This window comes from Gopherus evgoodei, chromosome 7 (assembly GCF_007399415.2).
Source record: "Gopherus evgoodei ecotype Sinaloan lineage chromosome 7, rGopEvg1_v1.p, whole genome shotgun sequence".
Classification (NCBI taxonomy): domain Eukaryota; kingdom Metazoa; phylum Chordata; order Testudines; family Testudinidae; genus Gopherus; species Gopherus evgoodei.
This window is the reverse complement of record NC_044328.1, coordinates 5,264,065-5,274,167: the sequence shown is the minus strand read 5'-3', so window position 1 is coordinate 5,274,167 and position 10,103 is coordinate 5,264,065.

Below are 10,103 nucleotides of genomic sequence, written 5' to 3'. Positions count from 1 at the left end.
TGGCTGCACTTTCAACATCTCTGCGGGGGAGAGAAAGCATATGATAAGGCTGAGAAATTGCTCCATTTTTGTTGGGAAATTATGAGAAGCAGCGACCTGATCATTCCTTCCCCTGGCCCCTATATAGCTCACAACTCCCTTCCACTCCTGCAACACTTGAGGGGGATATCTTGGTGAATAACTTCACAGTATATCTCGCTGGTGTGCTCTTGGTGGTTTTGAATAAGGCCATTCTCTGCCTCCTCGTCACCTGTCTCAGTGTAACATCATAAGCACTTCCAAGGCAACAGCAAAACTGCCTTAAGCAGGAAACACAATTCCCTCTCCCCCAACCAGAAACAAATTCCCAACCCCCCTCCATCCCCGCCTCCATGCATAGGTGCTGGGACTAGGGGTGCTGGGGGTGCAGCAGCACCCCCTGGTTTGAAGTGATTTTCATCATATTCAGGGTTTACAGATTGGTTCAATAGCTTTCAGCGCCCTCACTATAAAGATTGTTCCAGCACCTATAACTCCTCAGCACTACAGCAAAGCTGAACGGCATACACTGCACAGACCAAAATCCCAAAGCACACGCCGCTTACCAGCCCCGAGGTTCCCCAAGTGTGGGAAGGATCTCAGAGAGGTGAAGCCAGAAATGCATGCAAGAAAATGCTGTTGCAGCCTCCTTAGAACATGAATAATAACTGCTGGTCTTTTATGTATTTTTAATGCTCCCCAACAGCTGCAGCACCTGCACTGGCCAGCCCCTCCAGAACAGGGCCCTTCTCAACAGCTGAGTGGCTGGCAAAGCTGAGGGGGAGAAAACGGAAACCTGCGATTAAATGTTTGCAGACATCAGCGTCCCCAGAGAACTGAAGCACACAGGGAGGTGGAGGCTGCATCTAAAGACTGAGGGAGATCAGCACAGTAGAGAAGGACAGCGTGAGAGTTGCTGGGGAAAGCCTTGCCATGGCCAAAGCCAGTATGAAAAAAAGACAGGGAGATGCCAAAATGCCCTATTGCAGCAGCACATGTCACTATCAACCAATACTCAGCCACCTTCTGCAGCCCTGAACAACCCAGGGTACCTGGAACAACAACTCCTCTGCGCTGTACCTCAGCAGCACTGCTCCCTGAGCCATTTGCCTCCCAGATAGGGTGACCAGAGAGCAAGTGTGAAAAATCATGATGGAGCTGGGGGGGTGGTAATTGGCACCTATACAAGACAAAGCCCCAAATATCAGGACTGTCCCTATAAAATCGGGACATCTGGTCACCCTACTCCCAGACCTGAGCTCAGGGCCCCTGGAACCCCTGCTTTTCTGAGCCCTCTATCGTCCCTAGTAACTTTGAGCCTCAGCCCTCAACACGTGAAGTCCCATGAACCAGAAGAGGCAGAGCCAGGAGGTATGCTAGGTCCTTGTGTCATACCCTGCCCTGTTGTACTTTGCTGTTTTGTTTCACTGCTGGTTTATAGTTAGATAGATTGTTTTATAACACATTGTTTCAGAATTAAAAGCCATTGTTTCATTTTCAAGCGAAGGCTCACTTCTGTTTCTTTATTTTATAAAAGCCTTTAAAATTTCATTCATAAGGCGCCACATTTGCAACAGAAAATAATTAAGCTTGCACTAATTCATCGAGTTTTACAACCACACCAGACATCGCCACAACATTGCACTTCCACTGCCCATAAACGCTGAACTGCACAAAAAACATCTAACCCCCACCATCCCTGGGTCCCACTGACAAGATTGTCCCACCTGTTTGCATGTTGCATTGGATGTCTTGCTGGCTGCTCAGACCACTGAGTGAGTCTCTGCCCCTCAGCTTCCCACCCATCGCTGAGGCTGGCTCAATTACTCATAAATATTGGGGCAAAATTTTTGCAGATACATAATCTTGGCAGGGAGGGGGGCCAGAGTTTGTTTGTTTTTTTGTTTTTTTGTTTGTTTTGGATGCTAGATCCAACAGAGTCCACAAACAGCGCCACCTTCCTTTCAAACAGACAAACGCACACTCGGCTGCCATTCTGCAGCTGCTGAGGCAGGAGTTAAGCAGTTCCTCCCTCCTGTCCAAGCAGCCTGTGAATGGCTTCATTAAACAGGGAAACAGAGGCAAAGCTGGGTCTGCCATGATAAACAGACCGACCCTCCACACCATGAATATCCAGAGTGATCCTCGGGGCAAACAGTCCTTCCTCCATTAAGGCAAAGGGAGCTCAGTTTTGAAAGATTCTATTATCAGGAATCCTTCCAGACCAGCCTGTAAACCCACCACAATGGTAGCACATGCTTGGAGCACCAGGGAGAAAACCCCCACTTCTGTTTATGAGTTCTGAGCCCTGCTGGGGGTGGAGGGACAAATAATAATGCCGTAAGTCCCATCAGTTGTCCCAATTCAGTTCAGGAACCCCATGTGTGCAAAGCCATCAAAAACCTCCTGAGCACCAACAAGCTTTATAACCTGGTGCAACTGTACCAGGCATCACACACCTGCACGACAATAGCCCCAACAGTCAAGCTCTGTACTGGTTGGCTATGACTGGGGGGATTCTGAATGGACAATGGTGACCTGCTTGTCCACAGGTTTAGGGTGCCACATGTTGGTATGCTGCCGCTGTGGGGCTAGCTCAGCACACAGCTCCAAAAAGGCCGCCTTCCCCCGTCCTGCAATTCTCTCGCCACAGTTGGTCATCCCAGCTCTGCAGGACAATTCGTTCCCTCCAGTTGACACTGGTTTCCCAGGCCCAGAAGCAGCACTGCTGCTGTGAAGCTGCTCCAGGAACCAGCCCTCTGTCACGGTAGTTCTCCACCTTTTTTCATTTGCAGACACATAAAAAATTTCAAGTGGAGGTGTGGAGCCCTTCAGAAATCTTAGATAGTCTGTGGACCCCCAAGTGTCCACAGACCGACCGCACGTTGAAAATCACTGCTGTATCAGCGGCTTGGTGTCTTCCTCTTCTGGGTCCTGGTTTCACCGCCATTGAAGGAGCTGCTGCACCATCACCTGCTTGGTGGTGAAGCAGGCAAAGGCCAGTACCAATTCCTCAGTCTTTGAGCGCTGACATACAGCCCAAGGAGTGTGTGTGTATTTGAGGCTGCCAGCATAGCAGCATGAAGCATGGCGGGGTCACTGCTGACAGACAGCAGCATGGCCAGTCTACCCAGAGAGGAAGTATGGAAGGAGACAGACGAATCATGAGATTTTTAAAATATATGAACTAGTCTGGCTTTGCTATGCATCCCACAATGCATAGCAAGTCAAATCCCAGAATGCACAGTGCTCAGAAGCGAAACCTAGGAGCATGGCATACCTTCGGAGAATGCTGTGAATTGAGGATGTGACAAATGGCCACCATTTGTACACAACGATGCATGCTGCCATCCTGTGTACACACCATTACTGCGGCTTGCGTACTGTGAATTACCTAACCAGGGCCGGCTTTAGGCCGATTCCCCCAAATCAGGCCCCGCGCCTAAGAGGGTCCTGCGCCCTAAAGAAGGGTGCCTAACTTGGGTACCTTTTAAATTTTTTTTACTCACCCGGCGACAGGAGCGGCTACAGGGTTTTTGGCACCCTAGACACAGGGCCTGCTCTAGCCATTTCACCGCCCCAAGCACGGCAGCACGCCGTGGGAGGCGCTCGGCCGCTCGCCGGTCCCACGGCTCCGGTGGACCTCCTGCAGGCGTTCCTGCGGAGGGTCCACTGGTCCCGCAGCTCCAGTGGACCTGCCACAGGTGTGCCTGCGGATGCTTCACCAGATCCGCGGGATCAGCAAACCCTCCGCAGGCACGCCTGCGGGAGGTCCACCAGAGCAGCCTGCCGCCCTCCCAAATCCTGATGCCCTAGGCAACCGCCTAGGTCGCCTAAATGGAAGCGCCAGCCCTGCCCGGCGGCGGTCTGGGTCTTCAGCAGCATTTCGGCAGCGGGGGGGTCCTTCACTCGCTCCGGGTCTTTGGCGGCAGGGGGTCCTTCACTCACTCCGGGTCTTCTGAGGCATTTTGGCAGCAAGGGGTCTTTAACTTGCTCTGGGTCTTCGGCGGCAGAGGGGTCCTTCACTCACTCCGGGTCTTCTGAGGCATTTTGGCAGCAGGGGGTCCTTCACTTGCTCTGGGTTTTTGGTGGCAGGGGGGTCCTTCAGTGCCGCAGAAGACCCGGAGCGAGTGAAGGACCCCCTGCCGCCGAAGTATTCAAATTGGGCCCTGCAGTTCCTAAAGCCGGCCCTGTACCCAACATGCAACAAACAGCTGCAGATTAACACCCTCATGTAGACAAGCCCTTAGGCTATGTCTGCACTACAGTCCCTACCGCAGATTAAACTGATGTTCGGTCAAGGGGAGTGAATGACAAAAGTTTTACCCACAGAAGTGCCAGTGTAGACATAGCCCCAGAAGTGCTGGAACAATGTGTATAGTGGAGGAGCTGAGAACCATTGAACCAAACTGTAAACCCTGAATATCATGGGAGGGTGCTGCTCCCCTAGTTCCAGCACCTCGCATAGCCTTAGTTTCCAAGTACACGAAACTGCTGGAGAACCAGTTTCATAGACACTAGAGGGCACCATATGTCAGTGGAAACCCTTGTTTGGGTAGCCAGAAATAGCAAGCAGAGAGCAGGTTTTGTCCCTTGCTAAGGCTCAGGCTATAGGACATGGGCAAGACTTCCTTCCGTTTTATCGTATCTATTTCAGGGCTAAGAGCAGCAAGAATCAGCTGAAGGATTTTGTGGGGCAGGCTGAAAGAATCTCTCATGCACTGACTAGGCGCTATTGTAAACAACCTGATGGAAATACAAGCTGCTCTGGAAAAGCACCTCTCTTGTTTTGAATCACAAGCCAGGGGAAAGCATCTAGTCTTCCCTACTAATCTCTTTAGATACTATTCAGACTGACCTCATGGGCCACAGGAGGTTTTAAAATAACCCTGACCAAAGCACTGCTGGATAGTGCAGTGTGCTCACTGGAACAAAAAGATTGCTCGATTGTGTGTCATAAGCCCTACATTGCTAAGAGCTTGTGGAGATTCTCCTTTAAGTCTAGTGATCTGGATCTGTTTTTTCAGCGGGAAAACCTCTGCTATAGCTATGAAGCTCTGGGTGGCCATGGCATAGAACATAGTGGCAGCCAGGAAACCCTTGTTGGCCATTCATTATTATTTTAATTTTTTTTTACAATCTGATTTACCTTGAATTTTCACCTAGACGTCTCTCAGTCTTAAAAACTTCACACAGATTGGGTGTTCATTCTAGAAGGAGCCACTGTCAAGTCAATCATTTAGGCTCAAAATTTCAGGCGGTGGCTTTTTTTGTTTTGTTTTGTTTTTTAAAAAGAGAGATTTGCAAACTCCACTGTGTTGGGGGTTATTTTTGTTCAACGTCATGAAGACAGATACATATAAGTAACTCCCTACAGAGCTGGAACTGCACACACAAGAAGCAGAGTGAAATGTAGACAGCAAAACCTATGACAAATAGCACCTCAGGGCTCCAGTTTTTAAAGCTACCTAAGGGCTTTGTCTTGTGTCTTTATACAACACTAAGAATAGGAGGAAGCCACATGACAGCTGGATTCCAAATAACCATGCCTACTAACTTAATACAAACATACAAGGCCTAGATACGGATCTGCTCTGGCAGAGTAATGGTGGGTTCTGCAATAGAAGCCAACTAGATGGTTCCCAAATTATTTAAAGGGATACAACCCAATTCCTATGCACTGCAATCTGGCTACCCAATTCCCAAACAAATTGATTGAAATTAGGCATTCAAATCCTCTACATGGCTTTGAAAAGCTCAGCCTTGATTGCCAAAATTCGCACCCTGATAACTGTGGTTTTCTTAGTAATGTATGAAAGGAAAGTATTTGGGAAATATTTTTACCTCAGTCATGTCCCTTAAACCACATGTCAAACTATCAATAGACTGTTTCTCTTTCTCCTGCACCTGCTCTTTTTAAAGAACCCAGTTTTGGCCCAGCAGGAGCCAAGGTGATTGCAGTTAATGTAAAGTTTAATTACTGGTTTTGGGTTGTTGTTCCTTCCTGCCCCCTGAAGTCAATACCAGTGAAATTCTAAAATCAAGCCAGAAAGACTATTAACAAAGTTGTATCCAAGTTCATGATTAGTCAGGCTGACTCTGGGGAGAAAGGAACAGATCACAGATTTAGCATTAATATTAACACTCAGCTCTTTAATCAAGGCACCTGTCCAGAAACTAATAGGAACAAAGCTTGACTTACAACACAAAGGAGATTAAAAAAAGATAAACACTGTTTCCAGTTTTATTTTTTTCAGTTCGGCACAGTTATGATCCACCAAAAAGGAGCCTACTAACTAGTCTCAGAGCTATTAACATGCAGACTCCTGGGCTGATCCATTAAGAGACCAAAGAGCAGGCTTCCATTTGCAGAGAGAAACTCTTTGCCTTTTCCATTTACAGTTCGGGATCAGAGCCTGACACCAAATCCCCTTTGTAACAGGGGCTATCCAGCCCCTTTACAGCAGGCAAAGAGATCGAAGACGCAGCAGGGGACAGCCTGACCCTACAGCCCAGAGCACATAAGAACGGCCGTACTGGGTCAGACCAAAGGTCCATCTAGCCCAGTATCTGTCTATCGACAGTGGCCAATGCCAGGTGTCCCAGAGGGAGTGAACCTAACAGCCAATGATCAAGTGATCTCTCTCCTGTCATCCATCTCCATCTTCTGACGGACAGAGGCTAGGGACACCATTCCTTAGCCCATCCTGGCTAGTAGCCATTTATGGACTAGAGAGCAGCATTTGAGTCACCAGGTGAGGCATTTCAAATTCTTGGATCAAGGCATCATTTTTAATTGCTTTTGGGAGGAGACCCCAACCTCCTCTCACCCCAGACACCCCCTATTTCAGCAACCCTCCCACAAGCTAAGGAGTCATAAAAGGGTGAGCCCTCAGTGATATCCCAGTGAAGACAAAGGCAGACAGATCCCCAGTTACCAGGTTCCTCACAGCTCCCTAATCATTCTCCTAAGGCTCATGCACACACAACCTAACCAGCTGCAACCTCATCCTCCAGAGGATCTTGTCCCTCCCAAGGCCTCTGAAGTTGAGACAAGCCTCAAACTTCACAGATAAGTCATCCGACAAGTATCGGATCGGATCAGATCGGATCGGATCGGATCTGCTCTGCTCAGCTTCAGCTATTTCTGTGCATTTCCTGCAGTCCATTGATTGAAGAAGCCCAGGGCACACTCCCTCTTAAGCGGCAATGCACAACACCCTGCAGTGATTGGCTACATCATTAATATAATTATAACATAACCATTATTAACAAATAACATGAGATTCAATTTGGATGAGTGCATCTGGGGAAAAGAATCAGATACCCAACCATGCAGGGGGGGGACAAGCCTGGGAAGCAGTGATGGCCAGAAGAGGATGTGAGTGATAGGGGATAGCAAATTAGGCATGAGTTTGCAGCAAGAGTCCAGTGAAATTTGGGCTGGCACATACAGAGCCATCGTGTAATGCAGCAGGGGCTACATCTGGAAGAGTGAATTAATTGCTGGCCACCGCATCACCAGAACAATATCGATAAACTGGAGGGAGTTCAACAAAATGCAGGTACAATTATAAGGAAGCTGAGGGCACCGGGGCTGGATCAAGGCCCAGGTATCACAGGCCCATGCCAAAGGCCCCAGCTCCTGATGAGATCAAAATCTCAGATTTCATTTTAAAAGAATTGTGTTTCTAACCCACATGTAACTTGAGTTTGCATAGAGCCTGAAACAATAGCTCCAAGAGGCGTATGCTGCTCTATTCAGCTTAACTCTGAAACCTGCTACTACACCAGAAGGGGCAGGGCCACAGCCTAGGGGTGGGCCATATGGGGCCTCAGCATGGGATGTCCCTAAAGTGCTGGATTGCCTTATTTTACCACTAGGAGAGACTGATATATAAAATGAGATTAAGGCTCAGATTGTGACTAAGTGCCTAGGTTGTAGGGGGAGGGCACGAGGAGCCTTCCCCATCCACCACTGCACTGTGAGTGGAAAGTGTAGGTCAAGTGCCAGGTTCACTCCAATGGGGGCACCAGCCATTCCAGCAGGGGAAGGGATGAAGAGAGGGCAGGAGAGTGGCCTCCCCCACTCCTCACTGGCCAGCAGCGCTGAGGAAGGTGAATTCCGCATCCTTTCAGGGGAGAAGTAGCTGCTTAAAATGCCTCTTGAGGTTCTCTTGGGCTCCCTTTGGGCTGTGCTTTGAAGGCCTAACCCAGCTCTGGAAGTGCGATATCTCTGTCACTTGGCTGAGGGGGGTGGGGCACATCGGGAGGGTGGAAACGGCCAGGACAGGGGTTAGGGTGGCACAAGAGAATGTGATTGGGAGCGATGGGGTGGGGTTAAGGAGGCTGAATAGCAGCAAACCCTTCCTGCAGAGAGATCTACTGGTCGGCAGAAGCTCCGTTGCATGGGACTGTGAAACGTATGTTGAGCAAAGCCCTGGAGGGGGACAGTCCTGGTCCTGCCCCTGGGTGAAGGGCTGGGTCTTCTAACAGGCCTATCCCATCCCCAATTTCTGTGGAGTGTCAGGCCCCAATGCAGAAGGGAGGGGCTGCTTCCTGTGAGAGTCAGATCCCATCAACTGCTGACCTGGTCAAGCCCAATATCATTGTCATTGGTAGTGTTGTGGCAGCTAAGATCAGGTCCCCAGGGCACCAGGCACTGAGCAGAGAGACGCAGTTCTGCCAACCTCGAAAGATCAGAAATCATGAGGCAGGCCCCCACAAAATCACAAGATCGGCCCCAACTATCATGAGATTGGCTGACAAAATCATGAGGGGTTTTTTTCCCCTCAAAAGACAAGACGGTGTTTTTTAAGTTTGTCTCTTTATTGCTGCACTCCCCTGCCCAGCCCCAGCATGTGCAGGCCACACTCAGTGTTGCCCTCTCCTGAATGTATCTGCTGAGTGATTTTGGTCCCATCTGCCTGTCCCTTGCCCTGCAATTTATTCTGCTCCTGCTCTGCTTCTCTCATCAGTGCAATCCCTCAGCCTCCTCTCTGCTCCTGGGGCTCTTCGCTCCCTTCTCCGAGGCCTGGAGGGGGCTGCAGCATGGTTCCCCTTCTCCCTTCCAGGCTGTGGGGCAGCTCCGGGAGCAATTCACCGCCTCTGCCCCCTCCCAGGCCAGGTGCTGCAGGGAGCAGGTGCAGAAGAACCGTCTCCCATTGCTCACAGGAGGGGAGGAGGGAGCAGAACTGCCCCGAGCAGGTGGGCTCTTTATCTCTCCCCTCCCCGCCTAGGAGAACGGCTTTGGGGCGCTAAGGGCAAAGAGAGCTCTTCCTACAGCAGCTCGGACTGATTGCTCAGCCCCAGGAGGTGGGGCAAGTTGGGGGCTCAGCCAATCAGAGGCAGATTTCCCCCAGGCAGGGCTACATTGCCCAGAGGGTTGGAGCATCTCTGGTCATTGCAAAGCGGGCGCTGGCCTGGGCTGAAATCCCACCCCTGAGAGAGCAGGTCACACGGGTGACAGGCTGTGCCCCAAAGAGCTTAAGTCCTAAGTAAACAAAGAGTGGGAGGGGAAACAGAGGCACAGGGAAGGGGCGTGACTGGCCTAAGAGAACACAGCAAGCCTGGCTGAGCCAGGATTAAACCAGTAATAAGCAGAGACAGGCCCGCACCAGAAGTCCAGATCCAAACTCTCCTGAACTCTGCGGAGGGGCAGAGTCAAATCCAAACCCAGCTCCAGATTTCCCACTGGGTGGTTTCTGTAGCAGGAACCCCAAATCCATTCCAGATGCCCTGAAATGGAAAATGCCCATGTGGGCCTCTCTCCGGCAATAACACGGGGCCTGGGAAGAGTTTTGTTCCATTCCGTTCCAGGGGCTAGAGGCTGTGCAGAAATCAACACGGGCGTTGCTGTGAATTTCTCTCTGCTAACCCGTCCTCTGGGGGCCTGGGTTTTGTTCCAGGGCACAGCATCCATGAAGCATGAAGGGAAAGAGGGCTGCAGCAGGCAAACAGGAGCAGGGAGCCGGCCAGCTGTGATGGGGGGGGAGGGGGGCCGGAGAGGAGGAAGGGAGATGGCCCGGCCTCCTTCTCTGCCTTCATTTCATGGCTCTGGAAAGGAAGTAGAAAGCGGAAAAGCA